This window comes from Numida meleagris, chromosome 12 (genome assembly GCF_002078875.1).
Source record: "Numida meleagris isolate 19003 breed g44 Domestic line chromosome 12, NumMel1.0, whole genome shotgun sequence".
In the NCBI taxonomy this organism is placed as follows: Eukaryota; Metazoa; Chordata; class Aves; order Galliformes; family Numididae; genus Numida; species Numida meleagris.
Window position 1 is genome coordinate 9,163,428 of NC_034420.1, and position 24,458 is coordinate 9,187,885.

Sequence of the window (24,458 nt, forward strand, 5' to 3'; positions counted from 1 at the left end):
AAGATTTACAACAAAATGTTGACAACAAAAATGTTGCCTGAGAAAGAAGTAAAGTCTTGCTGAGGGCCTCATACACTGTAATCTGTTAGATAATTTCTATTTCAACTTGCTTTTTTTTGACAGTTGTCACATGAGCTGCTTAGCACCTTTACCACAAAGCAGGGATTAACCTGTAGTCAAGGAGATGCAGAAGTTTTCTGAGCCTCCCAATGCAGAAAATATATATAAAGCCAAGCAATCTACCACTGTCATACTTCACCTTTGTGTGATTTTATAAATGCAGGCAAGGGGGAAAGAATTACACTTTGCCCCCAGGTTCAGACTGATTGGTAAGAATCTCAGACACTTTAAGTAGGCGCCACAAATTGTGTAAGCTCTGACCTGCTGGCTCACTGCCTAGTTCACATGACAGAGATATCTGATGGTTTTGGCAAGGCAGATTGAGGTGGAAAGGTGCCTAGAAACCAATAGAAACAGAGCAGCCATCCTACGGGTTTTGAAAGGGAGACAAACAGATACATAGGGTGCTGTTCTGTACTCTCTAGGGAAGAGGGAAGGAGTGAGTTTTTTATTGTAATAAATACAATTGACTCCTACCATACAGATGGGAAGCAAAAGGAGTACACTAATATTTTGAAGACAAAGGGCCTCTTCAATCCTCTGGGTGGTTTTAAGTTAGTGTAATGACTCTGAGTGTGTGCAAAACCTAAAACAAAGTAACCCCACTCTTGCTATACAGCTGCTTAAATTGTGCAACATCTTTTCTCCAAGATTTTGGAGTCTGCAAAGCTTAACAGAATATCACATGTATAACCATTGCTTCTCTGGTGTGCCTTCCTGATTTGGACACTTTTTGTTTGCTTTGTGATTTTCACAGAATCATAGAATCACCAAGGTTGGAAAAGACCTACAGGATCATCCAGTCCAACCGTCCACCTATCACCAATAGTTCTCACTAGACCATGTACCTCAACACAACATCTAAACATTCCTTGAACACCTCCAGGGTCGGTGACTCCACCACCTCCCCAGGCAGCCCATTCCCTAAAATTCCATTTTAGGCTGTTCCAGAAGTAAGGAAGAGGCAGGCATCCTGGTGGCTGCCAGGTGTGATGCTGTCTCAGAGTACAATGCAGTATGAAGTGAGAAAATACATAAGCATAGGGCACTTCTCATAAAATTACTGCTCCCAAAGATTCTTCTACCTTTTGTCCAAGAGCCTCTGTCCCGTGGTAGTCAGCTATTCTCAAGACTGATCCTCAAAGAAGGAGCGTTATTGCAAATGCAAGGGTGTGAGGAAGAAAGATCCATGAGGTACTTGTTGTCTTCCACCACTCATGCTTGAGGACAGAACAGTGGAGAACAGAGAAGAAAAGAAACCTTGAAATCCAGAAAAGTGAAGGGAGAAAAAAAAAGGAAAAAAAAGCTATGAACACATTCCCCTTGCGTGCCCTTTCCCAAACTCTTCCTTTTGGCTCTCATGTTGCTAACTTTGCATTGTTTTCTTCCAGATTTCTTCTTTTCTGCATTTCCTATGAGGCAATTGAGCTACTATTAGAAAGTGAAAGACAGCAAGATAATTAGGAATCAGGATGTCAGAGAGGAAGAATTATTTGCTGAGTGATATATTGATGAATAATTTTATATTAATGTTCTTGCACACACTGAGGTCATATTACTAACAAGAAGTTCATACCAAAGCAGTTCAAAAAAGAAGTTTTGTTCTAATTATATTTGTATAGGTACATACTACAACTGAGTAGCATCACGCTATTTACCGTATGCTTGCCTGACTTCTCCTACCACAAGAGTTTAGTTTAAAAATTCTGTTTCCTGCTGCCATATTTATTTAATTTATGTGTAAAATTTGTAAAACAGTCCCATTAGAAAATGAATCCTTAAAGCATCTTACAAAATCTATAACAAAAAATATTCACCAATGGACTCCCCTCTGCTATTTGTATTTATACTGCTGTGGTGCCTGAGGCCCCAGCTGAGATCAAGGCCCCAGTGGTGGCCAGTGTACAACTAGATAATGAGAGACAGGTTTCCCTCACTGCCCCACAATAACAAAAAAAATTAAAAAGGCTGAGAAGAGATGGTTGAAGAAACAGATATCAGAAAAGAGCCCACTTCTCCTATTTCTAAGTCAAGGACCTCATCAAGAAGACCAGTTAAGTATGTATCCAAAATATTACTGTGAGGTACCCATCAGGAAACAGACTTAGATGATCCTGACACAGGAGCTCTGACAGCCACAGGGCACAGAGGCAACAAGTTCCTAAGTCACATCTTTCCTGTCAAATGTCTGAAATGTGAGTTTGTGAACAAAAATAGCTTCTTGCTTCTCTCAGCCACTGATTCATAGCGAAAGAAGATGGTCCCAAACCAAGTGAGACACTGTACACCAAAACTGTTAATCTTACCTGGTGTGGCAGTACATTGCATCAGACAAGAGCAGAAAGGTAACCTCCAGACTATCTTCAAGGACTATGAGGTTTGTAAAGCTCATGTTACTAACAAGACATCATTACTAATTTTTTCCACTGCTTAGTTTTGATTTAGAAAATCATTTGTAGACAATGATAATTCATCTACTTAAGTTCTTAAATAAAAACCCACAAATTGTGCAATTGATTCTGTCATGCCTGAGACAACAAGGCTGCCTTAAGATTTATCTCAAAAGATTATAATGTATAATTGGCAAAATATCAATTCCTTATTATTCCTATTCACTGGGGAAAACAAAAAAAGGCTTTGTTAAATTGGAGTAAAGGTCAGCCACACATAACAGCAATTTAGTGTGATACCAATATTATTACAAATACTTTATCACAAAAGCAAATCTATTAAACTCCAAAAGGACAATTTTAGTATTAAATTTGCAGAAAATGAAAATATATATATTGTATAGAACTTCCATGTAATTTCTGTAATTGGGCTCTGTTTACTAACAGAAAAAAAAAGATGTGAAATATATCGTAAGTCATCATCAAATGTTGTTATCATTTGCTCTCAAGAGGACATCTGTACTTTCGAGAAGACTTCTCCTTTTTCCAGGGTAATCAGAGAAAGGAGTAGTCTTTCATGTGAGAGAAAACTCAAAGAGCTTTACTTGTTTAATCAGAGTGAATCAAGCAAGATTTAGTGAGGAAGAGGATATAACTGTTCCTTGTAAACATTGCAGTTTACAGAGAGGGAAGAGTAAATGTTGCAATAAAACACAGTAAGAAAGAATGGTAATAAAATGCCCATGAGTGAACTTAGTTGTAAGTGTTCCTAGCTGTCAACAAAGTCACATTCTGGAACAAGCTTGTATTTGTAAAATTAAAGCTGCAAGCTTAACTACCTGTAAGGTATAGATCGGTAAATTCATTGGATTAATTAAAGTATGGGGTTTTCTGTGACAGTAGTGACCTGAGCTAAATAACCTAGGAATCTTTCTCCTTGTCCACAATATAGCTAGTGCCAACAGCTGTTTTGCAGGAGAGCAAAGCAAGAATTCTTCTTTGTTAATAGCTGCCAAGGCTTCATAGCTTTTGAATTAGGTGTATTTTAAAAGAACATGGTCATTCAACTGTGTACAAATTAATACTTCATCATGACTGAGATCAATATGAAATGGCAGCCAGTCTGAGATGAGGAATTTGTGTGGCATTCCCTGGGGAATTCTCTGTGTTTGCTGTTTTGGCAGCTTCTACCACAGAAGGAACTTTCAGTTACTAAGAAAAACATGGGGAAAAAAATGACCATTAGGCCCATAAAATGGATTCAAATATAGCCCTCATATAAGATTCCCATGAATTTTAATTTAATGGAGAATGTCTGTAAGGTTCTATTTAATGTTTCTGGATGAGGAAAGTGAGATGTGGAAGGCAAAATGTATTGAAGAATCTATTCCTTCTTTATTTTAAGTTCCATAAGATGAACTCCTTTCTTATAAATTCTGGCATCAAAAAGTAGGTGCAGCATTTATGAAGATTTAACAAGCATGAGAAAATTAACAAACCTGCGCTCATGTGAAACATTCAACAGTAAACATCTAACAGTTAAAAGCATTTTCATGGCATGGGCCTTTAAGTGCATTTAATGTACATGAAGTATAGAGACCCCAAGCTTCCCACGTGACTTTTTAAAACAACTTTCAATAAAGAACAAAGATAGCCTTTTGCCTTCAAGCTTTCTTACTGAATGATGATTCCATGTGTTTGTTGCTTTGCTTTTGTTTTTAAATAATATAACAATGTAAAATATAGCAGCCATCCCCCAGTCTTCTTAATTGGGTCTTACTGATTTCGAGAAGGATTTTTTTCACTGCAAGTCCTACAGTGAAACTTTCTGAAAAAAAATAGAATAAGGAAGATGAGCAAATTATGCCTGTTCTCAGATGGTCCTGATGCCTTGCAGCCTACCCAGGATACACAGAGGAACTGCATTCTTCCTGAAAACACTGAACATTACAGCCATCTATGCACTATAGTAGGAAAAATCAAGTAATAGCCTTGTGAATAAAGCTATTCACATCAACACAAATATTGCATTTGTTTTTTCTCTACAAACTTTGCTACAACTTTCGAGATGCTGTTCATTTTGTGGGGTGACAGCTATACATGGCCATCCAGAACATGGCATATATTTCATGTGGCTGTCGCCACTGCTGTAACACACCACCCACTGCTTCACTGTGCTACATCCACTCTTTGGTCTCCGTAAATGTTCAGCAAGCATCAATGAATGTCAGTGGGTGCCATTTTTTCTGCATGGAGGAATTCAATTCCACTCTTTTGCTTCATGCGCACTTCCATGTCAGACGCCATTGTGGCAGACTGCCCCTCTGGTGCCATCTGTCACACAGCAACAAAATGTAATGGAACACTGGCAGAAAGATTCTACTTCTGCTGCCATAACAGCAATATCAGCCTCTGATGTCGTGGGCCAACATAATAAAATAGGAGGCATTTCTTTCAGAGCAGCCCTCATAAAATTAGTGGTTTAATATTAGTACTTAAGGGACCTAGAGCCAAAAAATAAAAAATAAAAGGGAGTGAGAGAGGAAAATAAATGAAATGTATAGGCTTTCTGTGATATTATCATTGGTAAATGAGGAGTGAAAACAAAAGTACCAATTTGAAGCTGCCAGTGCTAATTATTGGGTGAGATGTGAGGTGCACAATAGAGAAAAAGCATTCAGTGTTCAATCAGCTGCACTTCATAGGTGTCTTTAGGAGACTTGTCCCTAGGGTCTGACATTTTCACTTTCCAGGGTTTATTCAGTCCTAGGCAAGTTGTAAGGCTTTGTCAGCCTTTAATCTTGAACAGGACATTGGGTATTCTCTTGCCAAACCCTCATGGTACTAGGACATTTTTTTGTATCTAAACAGTCCTCTAATCATGAGGAAGAAACTTCATTTATCAAGAATGGTGACTTGAGGTCTAATAAATGTGGATGCATTAACGGTGGCTCTTTTCTGTTTTTGCTTATTTGTTTTCTCAGTATTTGTTGGAGAACGGTATTTTCCAGTCTTAACTGAAATGAATTTGTGTGCTCAACAATCAGTAGAAATGAAGAAAGAAACACAGACATACGAAGAGAAAGTATGAATTTCTTTGTTAAAAAAAAGAAAAAAAACCAGACAATATTAAATAACATTTGGGGTTTGACATGGAAAACACTGCAATAGTTCCTGGGGGTAGGTAAGTTTTTCACTTTAAACAAATGTTTGTGCAAAAGCTGTTTCAATGTAAAGTGCAATAGTGTTGGATGAGATAAATCACAGCACACATATTGCAAAAGTGATCTTGTATCAAAAGTTCTCAAACATTTCCACTTGAGGAAATAGATTTTCTCATGGATAACACTTTTCATTCTTGATTGTAAAATAGCTGGTGTATCTAGACTAATTTGCTTGTATATAATAAAAAGTGTAAACAGGAAACGATTTATGCTATTTTACATTGTTTGTTAATTAAATTTAGCAGGGAGAAATTAGGAAAGGTCACTGAATGTGATCTCCTTGAAACCTCAGAGAAGAACAGACATGGAGATACAACAGCATACAAAGCAGTAAGAGCCTACAAGACAGTAAAACAGATGAGTGAACACAGTAGAAGCAAATGAAGCACAGGACACCCCTTCTACTGGGTTAATGGTCTATTATTTATCACCAGAGATTGGTGGATCTAAAACATTTTTTCTTCTCTTCATCCTGAGTCAGGTGAGTGGCATTCAAGTAGCAAGGCCTTTCGTAGAGAGAAATGCCATTTGAGAAATTAAGGTTTTGAGTAACCCTAAGAGCTGGAATTTTCCGGTACTGCAATTTTTCTTCAAGGGGTCTTAACTTCTATTGAATGATCCCTGGATAGGAGTAAAGTAAAATATAGTCTTGGCAAGAAAATGGGATAATGTCAGAGAAAAAGACAATGGTGCAGGAGTCCATGGCAAAAAATCAAAGGCAAGAATTCAAGAATTGTTACACTCATCATACTGAAAGGAGTGAGGAAAAAAGCAGTAGCAGCAGGACATATCTGTGAAAATAGACTTGTTGTTTTTGTATTCTGTTATACCCAGTAAGTCATACTGGCAGTGTTATATCAAAGTTTTTGTCTTGACAATTCATTTACCTACAGTGACATAAAAAAACGAATACTGGCACATACCTTATTTCTTGGCCCGTATCTGACATAAACGAATTAATTAACTAACAAAATATTGCTAATTGTAGAGACAGTGGTACAAGTCAAGGTTCTAGAATATTTATTTTGATAGCAGATAGCACTGCAAATCACTGCTGAGCACTAAGATTGGAGGGTAATCTCATGTGTTTTGCAGACAGAAATGCTTGCCTGACAGAGCATTACATTAATGAGGCAAACTATGACTTTTGCACAGTGGAGAGATCAAGACGTAAATATCAGGGTGTAACCCTGCAGAGGAAAATCCTCTAAAGACTTGTTGAAAGATGTGGTATCAAATGAATTGCTTACTTCTTACAGACTGCTTTGATATTTATTGGTTCAAATTGCTCTACTGACTCACTCTTGCATAAGCTTTCATGCCCCATTTTAATCTTGACATTTTGGGAAGCCAATCTGAGGCAGTTTAATGACTAGGTTTACAAAGGATCAAAATGAAAAAGGAGAAGCTGGGCTGTAATAATTATAGTCTGAGCAAAAAAAAAAAAAACGTGGAGAGAACAGAGTAGGAATGATCATACAGCAATAAGCTGAGTGTTAATGCTAAGGTATTTAGAAAATGGAGCACTCACTTTGGGAAATTAGGCAGTACTTTGCTTGGATTTTAAAGTACCAAGTAGTTGTTTAGTATATATATTTGTGCTGGGAGAGAGGGTGGAATGAGTCTTCTTCTCTACACAATCTCCTGAAGTTGTGTAGCTGAGATATTGTGCTGAGGGTCAGCATTTGGGAAATAAACTATTCACTCACTGTCTGAATTCAGAGTACATAGGAAAATAAAGAGAAGAAGCACAAAATGTGCTGAAACCAACATACGCCTCCAAAACAGATGATCCAGCTCTGGAGCTTTCACCTCTCTCTTTCTCATTGTTACAGCATGTCAAATTTATTGCTCAAAACCAAGCGTAATGAGTGATAACATGGGCAGCTGGTGAACTTCAGCTAACTGCATTCTACAGTCGTGGTGGTGTATGTGAGAAAGGTATCTATCTGTAAGATACTCAGGAAAATTCTGTCTTACTGCAGCTTGGGAAAGATGTGTTTTGCTGCAAAACAAGGCAGAGCGAGGCCAGCTCTATTTTAATGTTTCCCACTTATTTCTATGATATTGTACCTTATCCTATCTCCACACCCTGATAGATGAGTAAGGGCGACAGTTGGGTTTAGAACAAAGTGCATTCAGCATCGTTAAGACTGCAGGGCTAATAGTTTTCCTGTCGTAAACACTTTCAGTAGGGGAGAATAGCAACATGCTTGTAATATTAGTAAACAAAAGATTCAAAGCAGACACTGAAGCCCACGAGGACAGTGATTCATTGCCTTAGGAATTCATGGCAATTTTAATTTTCACCTGAACAATAACCATAGTTGGTGGATTGACTGTAGCAGTCTGCAGCTCCTTCTCTGCAACTTCTTGGTTTCATTGTCTGGACATGCATCTCAGAGCTGAAACAGTGAGACTGAAATCAGAAATAGCTGTGGTTAATCCATTCATTTAGAAAAGATATGTGCTTTTGCATTCAGAACAAATGTGCCTTCTTGGGACTATTTGTACACTTTATTTTCCAGTGTTCTCATCGGATCTTGGCTTTCCTTATGCACGTCACAGAGTCTTGTCTGTGTTTCCTAATATATATAAATTGTCCAATGTTGTCTAGCATGTGAATGTACAGAGTTCTCAGAAAGGCCTGGAGAGTCTGAGGCGGTCTGAGAAGAAAGGCAGACTGTTTAGAAAATCCCATGTGTCTGTCTAGAATAGATGCAGAAACTTATTCCAGTAAACTGGGTTTTAGATAAAATTTCATTTTAAATGTGTGATTTATGAACAACATAATCTGGATTTATTTTTTTTTACAGAGAGTGACATTTTAAGCTGTTTCTTCCTATAATTTTTCTATGTAATTCTAGGAGGGAATGTCAAAAGCTGGGGTAAAAGAATGCTGTTATGATGGCATGACCTGGTTTATCCTACACCTCTTCATCTAGATAAAGCTTTCACCCAGCCCATGAAATAGGCAAAATCATGCTTTTAGCCTTCCAAGTAGAAGCTAGTGTCTACCCACTGTTGCTAGATCTGTTCTTCACAAATGCAGAAATACCTTGGAACAGAATGAATCCACAACATAGTCAGGTTGTCTGCTGTTTCTTGTTATTTTGTGAATGTAGAATCTGCCAACTTCTCTTTAAAATGTAGGCTACGAGAGCAATGACATTTTAAGATTTACTTTTCAGTTTGATGTTTTTCTAAAACTGTTTTCTTGAAATGAATCGTTCAGTGACCAATTTTCAGGACAAAAAACTCATGCAGATTTATCAGAGAAGCAAATATTTCAATATTCATCTTTAGAGATTGAGATCTCTAAAAATGGAGATGAATTTGGATTTGTCACTTGACGTTAGATATCCACAGCAAAACAAAACCCAGCAAGATGTGGAAATGAATGGTTGTTTAATGATGCTTTTGTTCCATTTTAACAGAAATAAGGTACTATGTTCTCATTACTGCTGTTAGCTAGGAATAACTACTTTAAATCTGTGTGAGCAGAATAGTAAAGCACAAAAAAACCAACTCACACAAAATCTTTTTTTCACCTGTTTTCATGTACATTACTGCACATCAAGACCAAATGTATTATGAACTTACATCAGCTGGCATAAAAGCAGAAGAATGCTAGAACTGTCAGCACGAGATCTTGATGGTTCAAAAAGCACAGCTGAGAGACGCAGTTCACCAAACACAGAACCATAAATGTCACATGGTTATTGAGTACATCTCAAATGGTTAAGAATTCTTGCTAGAAGTTCTCTGAGCATTAAATACCATTGATCTATATTTAGTATACAACAGTGTTGCTCTAGATCTAGGCTGGGCCTGATTTCTTTTCTCCCAGATGCTCTCACCTCCCTGCAAACTTGTGATTAAACTGTTCCAATTTCTTTTTTAGATGCAGAATTCTGTCTCCACAGAAAACAAAAGAAAGGTCTGTCGCAAGACAAACTGAATCAAATTCTTCAGGAGTTTTTCAGTTCAATTAAGCTGTAGGATAGTCCATATCATAGGTGCAAATCTCTCTGTTCATTATAGGACAACAGACAGGGATATGGCAAAAGGTAAAACCAGGAATTATGTCTTTAAGGGCTCGTTGTAATCTTATTTTATTGGTGGTACCCTCCCCAACATAATGAACTTTGATGAAATAATGAAGTAGTTGTGGCGCCTGTGAAACTGAGCAGGCAGCTCTGCCAGTTAAAGACCTCCCATGAACACAATCACCCAGGCAACAACTCTGGGCTTCAGTGAAGCCAGAAACTCTGGCAAGTCAGCTCTTCCATCTCTTAACTCCTTGCAATTCTGCCTTCTGAGACTTGAGGGAAGAAAAAAAAAAAAGAGAGGGAGAAAATGAAGAAGAAAAAATAAAGATCATCCACTTATGTCTGTGGTTGAGGGGTATAGCTTAAAAAAAATAAATTCTGTCAGAATTTTCTGAGTTGTTTAAAACGACTCCAAGTTCAGCAGCCAGTAAGTTACAGAAACCATAAGGCTGGCTCTGCCCTTGAGTAAGTTCAAATATCTAAGGAAATGAATACAAGGAAGACTTTAAATAGCAATATTTTTAATTCGGCAAGATTTCCACCCCCTGCCAGACTTGGAGAGAGTGCAACAGATGGTTACAGGAATCTGTAAATTTATCATTGTTATTTTTAAGAAGTTGGATCTGTGGAGCACAAACATTTAATAATGGATATAATTAAATTCTTTGCTAGTTAGTTTGACTCAAGTCAATTGGCACTGTAATGCCATTTCATTAACATAAAATGTATAGCAATTGTGGTTCGGAGAACTGTGATTTTACAGAGCTGGAGCTACAGATGGAATAAAGATAAAAGAAATCAGAGTTAACAACACCCCTATGATCTCAGATAATGTCTCACATTTGGAGTTTAGATATTCAAACGCTAATCTTTATAATCAAACTCAGGTCCAAATCAGCTAGAAACACAAGCATCTTCAGTATGACTAATGACTTTGGGCATTCCAATTTCCAGACGATTAAATGATGATGTTTTCAAGTGACCTGATTTTGACAGATGTTATTAAAGCAAGTCTGAAAATTAGACTCCCCTAGTGGTGGAAACCCCATGGCATCAATGAATTACATGAGATTTCTACCACCATGATGATGAACTTTTCCAAGAACTGATGACCACATTTTCAGTGAATACGAAGCTACCTTTGAAAACTTTACCTAAAGTTGATCCTGATGTTTAATCTGAAAATCATCTAACTGGGCTATCTCTACAGATGAGCAAATTCTTATTTTGGTTGGAACTGTAGCACCTCCCTACTTGTTTTTTAAACAAGCATTGAATTATTTTAAGTCAATAAAGCTGATGAAAGCTTACTGTAATTGCTTATTGGTAGGAATTTTTGTTTTGAAATGAGTTTTTTTTAAAAGGCTCATTCTCAGTGACTCTTGAGATAGCAGCCTCTGAAAGTAGACAAATATAAATTGGAGTACAGTCACAGCTAGGTTTACTGGGAATGCTCAGCATATCAACTCCCATTAGAGCTCCTCAGGTTCTGGATCTTCCTGAGGCCACGTAGTCCGGTGTTCATCGATAAACATGATAGTTGCTCCCACACAAAGGCTTGGAAGCCTTTCAAGGGATTAAATCATCCTTCCCCCACTCAGCAGAAGGTTCAGCTATATCAATGTGCATACAGCTACTTCTACTTGTGTTTACACAGGATTGTATGTGAGTTAGGATATGGGTATCCAGGATCTGTGCCATTCTACAAAGTTACAAATTAGAACCAAGCTAGCCAGATTGTTACAGATATGGCACAAGTCAGTACAATGATTTTGCGGTCACAGAGCAGGAGGTTGTGCCTTCTCCACAAAAAATCTCTGATTGTTCGTGAAGGCTTTTGGATGTTTGGGGCAATGGATTAGTGACTCAGTTTCTCATTGCCTGCATGTCACAGAGATCCATTTCTTAATTTTACTGGGACAGCTCAAACTGTCCATCCAAACTGAACTGCAAAAGCAAGATGTGCAGCTATTGTGTAGGCTCTAAACCAACTCTTGTCAGCAGTCAATAGAGGAGCAGCTCCCCAGTGTCTCTTTTACCTGAAGAAACTAAAAGTACATGGTGCCCTTTTAATCTGGAAACAAAAGAGAACAAAGGCAAACAAATGGAGACCAAATTATCTAGCCTTGAGATCTGAATTTACTCCATATTGAACTTCTGGTACCTACTTAATGAGCCCATGCTGTTGCTCGCTAGTGAATGAGAACAAAGAAAAGTGACTCATGCTGCCTTGTTATTGTTACATAATCTATACAAGCAATTTATTTTTATGGTTAATTACTGGATTAGTAAGGTATATCGGAAATGTAAAGAGATGTGGCAGAAGGAGTTACGGAAGATTCAAATGGTTGTCTGTAAAACTGTGCAAAAATATCTGTTGGTATAACCTGGAGGAAAATCTACGTAAAGCATGACTCCTTTCAGGGCTAGTCATTTGTGTTAACACCTCAAAGTGCTGCTGGGTTCCACTCAGCTTCAGTAGGCCTTTGTCCTTACACTGGTCTTTTTTTGCAGTGACAAAACTCTCTTTATTTTACCTCTGTGAACAACTTCTGCTCTTACCTGCTGTGGAAACCTGGACTCAGTATTTGTTCCTTCTCACATGATTACACAGGGACATTTCTATAGTCTCTCAAAATCCCTGCCGTATTAATCACCACAAAGCTGTGAGAATAAGGGATATAAATCTTCCTAACCACAGCCAAACTACTAGAGATTGGTTTATGTCATTTATAAAAAGGTAGAAATAATAATCATTCTGAAGTGTCCGGATGCATCTAACTATGTACTAGATATGCAAGTATGCATTTGAAGCTGCAAAAAATCCTTTGGTCATAAAGTGACCTAAACTGGGATTACATGCTGAGGCATCAGTCTAATATGAAATTACTCCTCTGTTTTTATTGTAATGACTAATTAAGGATCAGCACCTCAGAAACCTCAGGTGGTGGTTTTACATGAAATAAACATCAACCTTGAAAATGTGCCCCTTCTGAAATCCTAATGTTGATGTATTCTGAAAGGGTCAGACCGTCACCATGGTGTTGGCAGAAGTGAGTTGTGTTTGGCTGCTGAGTGCCGATACATCCTCGGTGCCAAAGATTAGTTGTGAGCAGGGAAGTTGCTAGGAGCCAGGGGTAAACACAAATGCTCCCTGCTTTCCATACAGCTCTACTTCAAAGTCATGCAGCGTGCTCATGAATGTACCCAATGCTCCTCTTCCCTCCTTTAACAACATGTGGTACACGGGGTAAGGAGTCATATTGTATTCTTTGGGTCTTTTTAAAACAAATTTTTATTTAACCTCTGCTTTGACCCAGCACGTAAGTGTGTTGCCCAGATATGCTCCATTTCAGTTTATTTAACCAGAATGTTTGCTTACTCAGTGACCACTGGAGGGGAACTACTGCTCTTATTAATTCCACAATGGGTATTTGTTGCTTCTTGTTTTCTGACATTTTCTTTATGACCCTAATTGCAGAGTTCTTGTTTTCAGATAATAAATGCACGTGTCTATTTGCTCAGGTATTATGCAATTGATCTCCAGCTATTAATTAAAGATCTAGACTCAGTGTCTCTGAACCTGCCTCCGGATATTTGTCCTTATTGTGTCATACCTTGGGTGCACAAACAGGGAAACCACTCACAGCACTGCATGCACACTGCTCATTCTCTTTAATTACAAAGTCTGAATTCTGGAGCTTGCCAAGAAGGATTATACAGAGCAAAGAATCTTTTTCTGATGGGATTTTTATTCTTTCTTCATTCTTTGGGCTGCCAGCATTTCTCCCAAGATGCTGACCTGCAAACATAATGAGATGTTTGTGCTGTTCTCAGCCTTACAGACCAAAAGGGGTTTATTTTTTCCTTTATTGTTGTTGCTGCTAATAGTAAGACAAACTCCAGTTGACATTGGGAAGAGGATGAAGATTTCATGGGTGAAAAGAGAAATCATCTTTTTTCATTGGTTGCTTTTCCTCCCAAGAGCCCATTTAAGCAAATATGTTATATGATCCTGTGAACAAATTGTTACTTTTCCAGACTGCACTGTTTTCTGTGTAAACACTTTAATGTAGCAGTGTACAAGAACGCACTTTCAATCCAAAACTCATCAAAAATAGACCTTGCAGAACATTTGGAACTTGTTAGGCTCCAGAAGGAAAAAGGGAAAGACTGTGAAAAAAAGCTTTTCACCTTCTAACTGCTCTCTTTTTTTATATTTCTTAATGTTCTAAAAATCCTACCAGAGAGCTCTGAAGCTTTTCAAAGCTCAAAACAGCATGGGTCCCCAAATACAGCAAAGGCACAGCTTAGAAAGGCAGAAATTGTTTTCAGTCAATTTAGTTAGAAGTCATTACACTTGAAGAGAAAAGTTAATGAGCTTGGGAAGCCAGGATTTGGTACCTACCCTTTTTATACGCTTCCTGTTCCTCTTAGGAAAATCACCCAACCTCTTTGTGACTCAGTTTCCTCGCCGCCAAATGAGAACAGCAATACTTTCTGACCTCACAGGGAGTGTGTCTGAGAAACAGTTGAGTACCTAGAGGGAAGGAGCTAAAAAAATAGATGTTTTTAGCACCAGCAGATGCAGCTGGTGTACCTCACTGCAGCAAATTTCCAGGTGAAGAGTCTTCTACTGGAGAAATGCTGATTCTATGCCACCAAAATGTTTGGGGAAAATAAATTTTTTTAGTATGTTAAAAAATAGCAATGGATTTTGCTTTGAGATACATCAAGATGGAATCTGTGCAGTTGAAAACTATTTTATCAGTTAAAAAAAAAACATCATGACAGTGTTGATCTTATCACAGCCACGTTCTTCAACATTTTCATATTTGATGTTTCTACAACTTCTCTTTTGAAGTACTGCTTCGCTGGAAAAAAAATAAGCTTAACATTTATTCTTCTACCCCTTAAAAAAAAAGGACCATGACTAACCCACAAAAAATAGAATAAAATTGTGGTTCTTATCTCTTTCAGTAGTCATAGCCACCCAAGGATGTGCGGGAGCATTATCTGTTCACAAGCTAAAATCACTCGGAGTGCTGTCAGCAGTCCACAGTGAGCGCATGTCAAAATAAGAGATTAGAATTGCTGGTTTAATCACAAGCTCAAAACACTCTTTTTATTTTATTTTATTTTATTTTATTTTATTTTATTTTATTTTATTTTATTTCATTTTATATTTCCATTCCCCAAACAAATTAAATCTTTTGCCTCCAAAGCTGTTATGTTATAGCTATCATCTCTTTATGCATTTGCGTTATGAAGTGTGGGCATCTCTGCCTGCTTCTTCTTAGATTAAAATGGGCTGCTGGAACCTCCCTGCTCTGTACTAAGAATATATGCAATCCTTGTGATACAGTATCATAACATTTTGGCATCATTTCATCCTACGTAAGAAAATGAACGCTTTGAGAACATTGGCATAATCTTTTGGCTCTGCAGGCTTGGCTGCCGCAGGCTTGGCTTCTGAACGTTTAAAAACTTTTATCCCAGTTCAGATAATATTGCCAAAACTTGGGTCGTCATCTATAGAAAATAATTGCTTGTCCAAGTCTTTACAGTCTCTATGCTAATAACAAGTAATTAGTTGAATAAGTCCAATTAATGCCTTTGTACAGATCTGAGATTGGAGTAGGACTGTAGGTCAAGTTTCATTTTAAAATCCATTAGAATTTCTATCACTCCGTACACACCCAGGGCAAAGCTATTATGGGCTTTCCCATTAACACATATGATTCATTATTTGGACTTGGAGCCCAGATCTAACAATGTCTGTATTTAAATCCCTAAAATCTATCTAGAACAGTAACATTCACTGTGATCAGGAGCTCCTTTTTTCACCCTTCTCTGATAAAACGTGCTAGACTTTGATTTCAAGAACTATTGATGCTCATGCATTCTAATAAGGGACTATTGCTCCTTGCATCAGGATTTTGACAAACTTCACTTCAGCTCTTGGCTCATGCTTTGACAGTGCACAAGCAGGGAGAGCAGCTTGTACAGCTTTCTCACTGAAAAGCAACATTTGCTTTTGAGATTAACGGGCTGAGCTAGGAAAATTTCACAGCCCTCCAGACAAAATGTTGTCAAGCCATTGTAAGTACAAAAGGTTGTGTGTCTGTTTTGCAAGCCAGCTCATTTACTGAGTGTCATTAGGAGCTCATACACCTCCCTGTTGTGATGTTCTCATTATTAAATTATAGAGGGTATCGTAGTAATTTGAGATGTGGACTTTAAGTGTTATTTCTATCCTCTATCACTCAACTTGGTGGTCAGAGCTATCTATTCTTGTCACGCACAAATTTCCTCTGAAATGGCTTTTCTGTGAATGGTTAGATTAATTTGTTTATCTTGAACCACTGTTAAGTCTATTCAGATACTAAAAAGAAGTTTAAATTTGATTCTTTTTATTTCGTTGGCACTCTGCACTGAGTTAACAGTCATAATCCTCATGGGATTAATCCTCACTATGTCGGATGCAGATTCTGAAAATTGTGAGATGACAATAATAATGAGAATGAAAATTGTTAGTCCCATTTCAAGCTACGGAGATTCAAAAAATAATCATCATCACTGTGGTTTGAATATAATAAGAATTTCTTTTATGACTTCATTACGAAACAGAAATGTTATGCAAAGCAATATGAAATGTTATGCAAAGGTTCATTCAGCCCAAATCCTGCATCTTCAGAAAGCAGACAAAGGTACAGAGATATCCTTCTCTTGTTACGTTCTCCCAGCTTCCAGGACTAGGTGATACAAGGACTTTCTGGTCCAGAAAAGATAAGTGGGCTCTTAAGAGCTAGTGACGGACTCAGCCTACCAAAAATGTGACTGGCTTTTAAACTCCTTTTTGCTCTTGGCCCCACAACTCCTTGCAGCAGTACTTTGTAGAGTTTGCTGACATGTTTTGTGAGCAAGCACGTCAAACACGTTCATTGCTGTTTTGAAGATTGCTGCCTGTAGAGTTTAGAAATCATCCCTTGATTCTTATGCTGAACAAAGAGAAACACAGTTTATGTAAGGTAAACTGACAGTAATCATCTCAGTGCATTATTATTGCTTATAATGCATAATTTAAGAGCCAGATTTTCCAACAATTTATGGATGCAATTATACATCTAATTTGCACAGTTATTGCAGACACATATAATATCAGTTACTTGCATGTTCAACTGGGCTAATGTAGGGCTGGAACAGCACTGAACGATCCCTGTGTACATTTTTCAAGGGGATTATGCCACATTCAGCAAAATCTCTTCTAACTACAGTAAGTCAACTCACTAATAGTTTCACACCAGATACAAACCACATTATTTTTCAAGGAACAACCATCAGTTACTGTCAATGGACGTTGTGTTATAGAAGAAATCTTCTGACTTTGGAGCTTAGCAGAAATGCGTACTGGTTAAACAAAAACTGAACAGCGCGGAAAGACCAAGACATTCCTTTTAAAGTATAGGTCACAGTATAGGTGCAACATCTGACCTTTTTGTTGGGGTTTTCAAGCTGACTCACTGCAATATACAAAATGCATATATATAACATACATATGTATGTATAGTATGTATGCTCAACAAGTTTTTACAAAGCAAGGGCTTTGGCAAATTGCTTTAGAGACCACAGCCTCCAAAGTATGCAAAAGGCCATGGTGCTGGACAGGCTTGTAAATCCTTACTTGTCACGCTCAACACAGTAAAAAAGAAGTGTTGCAATTTGTGCTGTAATCCTGCCCAAAGCCAAGCCAGTAATGGGGCCAAAGGTTTTTTAGAAAAATGTCCACAAAAATTCAGCCATTGAATCATTTTCGGGAATGTGCTTCAGCATTTCAAGCTGAACTCAGCTGAGCCCTTAGCTTTGCCCACCAATCCATTGTAGAGTAGGAAGTGAAGGACTTCAAAGACAAATGGTCCCTCGATTGCTATAAAAGTCTGAAGACAACTAATTGACCTAATGGCAAAAACAAAACAAGAAATGAATAGAAAAGAGCAATTATAACACTGCAGTGACTCATCTTGCTGGTTAGACATACTACTTTACACAGATCAGCTGAACTGAATTCTTCATAAAAGAGACTAAACTGAAGTCTCTCCGTTTAACTGTGTATTACACCAATTTATGAGGAGAATCACATGAGTGTAAATCATTGACAAGAGTTTTTGTCTAGCTCCGTCATGGTAACGGGATGATCACATCATGCAGTAAGATATAAATGACTCACTTCATTTCATGGTAAGAGAAATCCTGGAAGAAATGGAAGCTTTACAAATTGAGCCATTCATACGCATTCACTTTGACTTCATGGTCTTTAAAACCTTTAAAATAACTTTGAATTGAGGTTATTTATAAAGGAAAACTACAAACAAATTAAGTTAAATTTACAAGGTAATACACAATGGATATACAAACATCTGACCTGAATGAATGTTTGACAAATGTAATTCAAATAACAAATGAACAGTATGGCACAAAAGGACATCGTAACGATTATGGAGCCTAAAAATAAGACTATTTTTTCCAAGCTTGTCTGCCTTCAAAGGTATTTAAAACCTGATTCTCCTCCAGCATGTATTAGTGTCAATCAAAAATAACTCTGCTCAGGTCAATGGATTTACACAATTGCAAAATTAGTATAAGTGAGAGGACAATCAGAGCTTTTGTGTGCTACAAAAAGTCTCTCTTAATAGCAACAGCAGCAGAGAAGAAGGAGGTAGGAGGTCCCTTTCCAAGGCAGGCAGCGTGGACAAACAAGAAAAACCTGCTGAGCTTGTAAGTGAGGACTTGTAGGAGGAGCTGTAGCATTAATTTAGACATTAATTCACTCCTTCAAAATTTCCTCTTTCCTATCTTCCACTTCATGTGATATTTTTAGCAGGATTTGGGTTATAAATTTAACATTACACTGCAGAGGTGTGCTCTCCATCACATGAGACCCATGAAGAAGTTCTGAACTTTAAAATGACATGCTTAATGGCAGCAGTGCTTCTTGGGTTGTTTCTTGTGAAGTTGTGACAAAGTGTCCCTCCACTCTTGGGCATCATTCACAGCTTGCCAAGTCACAGGCTGCCTTCTGCAGAGTGCAGTTTTGACTCCACCACTGGAGACCTTGCTTGCCAGATGCATCTGTTTGTTGTGTGTGATGGATCCAGGGAAATGTGCCCTCAGGTGACATTCTCAGCTCCAGACTAATGTTACAGGGTTGCCCCCACTTCACATACACTTCACATGGAGGCACATTTATGCCGTACACATCTCTATTCTGTAACTGAACAATGGAGTCATCAGGATTTCACCAACCAGTAGTGATTGTTCAAGCATGTTGGTTCTCTCCTATCGCATTGACCGGTTTTAATGGACAATGCAAATTGGCTCAGTGCATGGAAAATAGCGATGGAACAGGAAGGAGAAGATGTACAGAAAGCCCTTCTTTTGTGTGATCCTGGATTGTAGATGTATTAGAAGTTGTCATGGTTTTATGATTTTCGGTTATTGGTATTCCACATCATAACATCATGTAGTGTATGTACCTGGTTCTCAGAAGAGAAGGACTACTACATTTCCCAGGGGACTTTGTGACCCTGTTACCGTTTCCAGTCAGAGGGAAAGATAAAAACTCACAGATCACAAGACCTTGTTCTCTTTTCCACTACTTTAATTTTGGACACTCTCTCTCATTGTATTGGATTTATCAGCTTAAATTGTAATTATATTGTATTATATTGTGTTATTGTGCATTCCAATATCTTATTTAGTAAATTAGTTTGTTTCTCCTCAGATCGTTGCCACTGTTTTGTTCTCAGGCCCATCTCCCTACCCTTTTTTCCCTTTTTCCCTTTTCCCAGGGCATGGGTCAGTGGGTCCCCCGTCCCATTCGTCACGGAACTGGGCCAAACGCCTATACACCATTGACAGCAGTGGACAATTCTCATAGTGGAGCAGATTCCCAGATCCTGGAACCCACTAGTAATTGGCACTAACCACTAGGTCTTTGTTGGAAGACCTAAAAGAATCAAAGATGCAAAAAAAAAAAAAAAAAAAAAAAAAAAGTGGAAATCAGGAGAATGACCTTATACTTCTTACAAACAGATTTCAGTAGATATTTAAAGCTCGTCAGCCAGAGAGGAAAAAATACTTGTTAAGGAAAAAAAACTTTTGTTGATATAACTTCCTTAAAACCACTGGGACTTTGCCAGCAAATTAAGCCACAAATAATTTACCCAGAGAATATGAAGTCAACAGGCTTTAGAACTGTGGGAACAGCAAGTGCTGAATAAGTCACAAAGTTATAGAAAGATCAGAACGTTACAGATAAACACAGATCCGGCTTTCAGCTGATGACATTGGAAGGGTTTCCTTGAAATGCACGTCCTTCTGTCATTTTGAGACACTGGAGCAGAATGGCATTTGGGCAGTTTATTCTCCTTTTGGGGCTCACATTGCAATATCTGTTCTACTCACTTCTTTAGGGGAGCAGAACTCTTTCTGTCTGATGTGAAAGCTAATGGAAAAACCACCTGGTTTTTCTATGGAAGACAGAGGACAAGCAGTAGCAGAGCAGCCCTGCCTAAGGGAATCATCTTTCTTCTGGCAGAGTATCTTTTCCAGCCCAGGACTGCCCTGGAGACACATTTGTTCAGACTCTCTCTGTAACAGAGCCTGTACTGCTTTTATGTTTGCCTCTAGGGAAAGGCAAGAGTTGCAGAAGACAGAACTGTCCACCTGGGTGATGGCACTACCACTGCTATCAGCAGGACATCCTCTTTCCTCACCCCTGTGCACTTGTATGATCATGAACTGACACAGCCTAATCAAGAACAGATCAAGTCATGTTGTGATTTTCAGTAACTACCAATATTAAAACCTGAGTTTTTGCCTAGCTATAGTAGGTGGTTGCTTTTTTCCCTTCACTTCCAAGAAATGATAGAAAGAGAAAATATAGAATTCTCTGAGGTTAATTGTTATTCAAATTTCATTCCCTTCAAAGCTCTTCCAGGCCATCTATCTTAGTTCAGTAGGGTACTGACATCTTTTACTTTCTCCTGGTCTTGCTGACAAACAGCAGTAGGTAAGTTTGGAAACATCACCTCAGCTATAAGACAGTTTCTCCTTTCATTTCTTAGCTTCTTGAGGCTTTAGAGGGGAATCCTACTTCCAGACAACTCATAAAGTAATTTGTGACACAGGATGTCCCAGCTGCTATATAGGAATGTTGAAAGCATTTTATTTTCTCCTCTTTGATTTTTATTGGTTGAACTCCCGGTCTTATGTGACTAATTACACCATTTGCTTTATGTCTTGCTTTTATAATGACTAATACAAAAATATATATGTACAAGCAAATGGAATTATATTCCTAAGTGATTAACAATGAACAATTAGGATTAATTAAGGCAATTATTTTAATAAATAAGAATTAGTAAAATATATCCATAAACAAAACTGTGGTACATATTAAGCTCAGCTGATGCAGGCTAAAGAAGTAGAGTTGTCACAGCTGGAAACAGAGGCAAGGAGGAGACAGATACGATTAAACAGAAATATCTGTATACATAAAATATTTAATTAGGGGTAAGGCAGGAGGGACTTATACAGACTACTATACCACTTGCAAGGGTAATTCATTTGATCTGTTACTGCTAGAAATGGGATTCATTCACAGTCATCCATACTTAGCCTTCATTTTTTTGCCATGGTACAAAGTCAGAAAGGCATTAAACTGTCCTAGTAAGCAAGGGAAAAAAAACATTCTTTTCCATCACTTTTTAGTAGCACAGTTTTGAAAGCTTATCATGGCACAAGATTAGAATCTATTCTTGAGGTTCAGATGTACAAATTAAATTAGAGTTTTCCTAACCAAACTTTGCACCAACAGCATTGAAATCAGAAGAAAATATCCTTTAATATTTCTGAATCGATTCATGTCATTGTTCATTAAGGAATTTTTTTACTGTCTGGAGTTTTGGATGAGCTGAAGCAACTCATCTAGTGCTATTTTACAGTGCCCCAGATCTCCCCAGCTTCCACATCACCACAATACATTGGGTTGCCATGCTGAAGGGTGGTTCTGCTCATGTGGCACCACAAGTGAGAGTTTTCCATGGGTTAATCTGTCCAGTTAAATGGGCATGGTCTATTACTAGCCATTGTTAACCTTTGGCATAATCACATCAACAGAAAGATGCTAATAAAGCTGGAAAGGCAAAGAAGTAAACTTCAAGATTTGATATGCTAGATGGTGCCAGCAGTTTCCTTTCTATAATAAAGTGTTCCAGTAGCCTGGGGTTCTCAAAGCAGGATCAAACTTCAGTAAATTACTGCTATAAAATTTAGAATAATAATAAATATAATAGAAAGTATAAGGAGAAAGTATAAAGAAACACAGACACTGAATGAAATTCCCAGGAATTCTGGGAAGACATTGTAGTGTCAAAAATATGGTCTGTGTAGTCACATGATATTAGCCAGTAAATAGTGTTTACTCTGGTGTAAAATGCAGTTAGTTCTCTTTTGATTAGATGTATTGGCAATATAAAAATGTCACACTCTCCCTTCCTGCAGAACTCAGCTGCTGATTCAGCACTTGTTTGCTGTTGGGAAGAACTTCAAGTCTCAACCAAGTCTCGTAAAACAACGTGGCTCCAGTAAATCATACTGCCTTTTTGTGGATGTTGAAGGTCAATAGAACGACGTGAGTATCCACACAGCTAAGAAACCAAAGCCCCCAGCAGAGATTTTCTCCATCTCCGTATTCTTGTACTTGAGTTCCTTGTCTTCTCTTTTGGCTGTGATTGAGGAACAACCTTAAGTGCATGGTTAAGGACTTTCCTGAATTAGTGCCTAGATTCCTTTTATGCAGTTAAATTTTGGGGTATTATCAAGATCTTCTCTAGTCTGTAATCAAGAGCGTGTCAAGGACGTAAAGAACTGAGCAAAACAGAGACCGGAATCATGCATCCATTGTCCCATTCCCAACCTGAATGCCTCGAGATACTTTACAAATTAGCAAACTACATGCTTTGGAGGGTACAGCGATTCATTATTATAGAACTGAAAAGCAAAACTTTAGGACAAAAAAAGTTTACTTCAGTCCAATCTTAGGGAGCTAAGAGGCACACAGTCCTTTTTTTTTCCTAGCTCTGAAGAACATCAAATTGATGCTTATCTCCCTCTTGGGAGAGACAGAATTAAAAGCACTTCAATTCATAAATATCTTGCTTGTTTCTTTTCAAAGCTTCCTGAAAATCCAGAGAGGTAGGAGTGCTCTCACTTTATAACTACTTCAGCAAGCCCAGGCCCCACAGTTCACCTGCATCTTACAGCCATCGACATGGGCAGTTACACAGAGCGGCGACAGCTCCTGCCCTCCCTGCTGCTGGAACAGAGCCCCTCCAGTCTGTTTTTGAGCATGTTATGACCACTCGATCGAGCCATCATTTGATCACACACCACTGGCTTCAGTAACCAGGCTCTGGCCTCACTTTCTTTCTGCCAATGAAGAGGATCCTGTCGCAGTGTTACTCTGCCGTGTGCAGCTTTGGAGGAAGGAGAAGGTGTAAAGGGAAGAAGGATATCTTGAGGTTTGCTGTTTGGAGCTGGCTCTGTGTTGTATTTCACTATGTAAGCAAACATATGCACAGTTTTCTCTTCAGGTTTTCAGGCAGAGCAGTTCAACAGGCAATTTCCTGTACTAAGTGGCGTTATAATTAGGATTGCCACTGGAATGAAACCCAGTGCTCCCATATTATTATATTATACCATGTTAGCATTTAATTGTTACATCTGAGAGACATACGCCCACATTTTGAGTGGCTAACTTCTCATATCCTGCTTTTTTACATCATGGCTTTAAATTCCCTTTATTATTCCTCTGTAAATGTATCTGTTCACATGTGTATTGGTAGAGAACAGTAAACAGCAAATCATGACAGTCTCTTGTGATTATTTGTTATCTGTACAAAGGCACTCACACATACATCCGCATCTTTGTTCAAGTGAAGCAGGAGTGACAAGAAAATGTTTGGATTTCATGATAAAGAGACACATGAATCTTCAAATCCAGCTGTGCCAATGCAGGAATCCTCTCAGGTTTTGCTTAGAAGCATAAATCAGCTGAACCTGCCCGAGAACCACACCAGGTGTAAGGGATCAGACTTTCTGCTTCCACTCTGATGAAAAGTCACTTTGACATCAGTGGTACCATTCCTGGCCCCTGTATTATTCACACTTTACATGATTGGTCTTTAGGCTTGCAGAGTAAAAAGGGGATGCTGGAGAGAATAAAAGTAATAACAGCCTGCAAGCTCCAGGAATGACGTGTCTTAGGAGCTGCTTGTCTGCATATCATTTCTGGTTGTAGGCAAGAGCCACTCAAGTTCATTAAGAGCAAACGGAAGTCCTTCAGCCCCAGATTCCTGTCATTTCATTTGAAGAGGAGGCCTCTGGCATGTAACCAGATATCTTCCGGGTTTTTTGGCTTGGTGATCTTTGCCTTCAGACTTCTGGCCAGTATTAATTTACATAGGCCTGAAAACAAGCGTGGCGCTATCCGTCTTCTTGAGTTACATGCAAGGAACACCAAAAAACTTCCTGATGTAACTAATAAAGGAAATTGGGACGGAAGGAACAGTCTATCAATTATCAATAGGATGAAAGTTGCAGGAATTGGG

General features: G+C 38.3%; 1 long non-coding RNA gene across 12 annotated transcripts in view; it reads left to right on the top strand.

The window, feature by feature from the left end:
- Positions 1-23,722, top strand: part of LOC110405334 — a 37,804-nt gene extending 14,082 nt beyond the window's left edge. For 7 of the 12 annotated variants that reach the window (XR_002442810.1, XR_002442812.1, XR_002442814.1 and 4 more), the window contains 4 exons: positions 5,495-5,694; positions 5,977-6,215; positions 22,351-22,480; positions 23,024-23,722. This is a non-coding gene — a long non-coding RNA (uncharacterized LOC110405334). Of the gene's footprint in view, positions 1-2,354; positions 2,498-5,494; positions 5,695-5,976; positions 6,216-7,569; positions 7,676-22,350; positions 22,481-23,023 lie in introns of all 12 variants that reach the window. The other 5 variants (XR_002442813.1, XR_002442816.1, XR_002442811.1 and 2 more) reach the window with 5 other exon arrangements.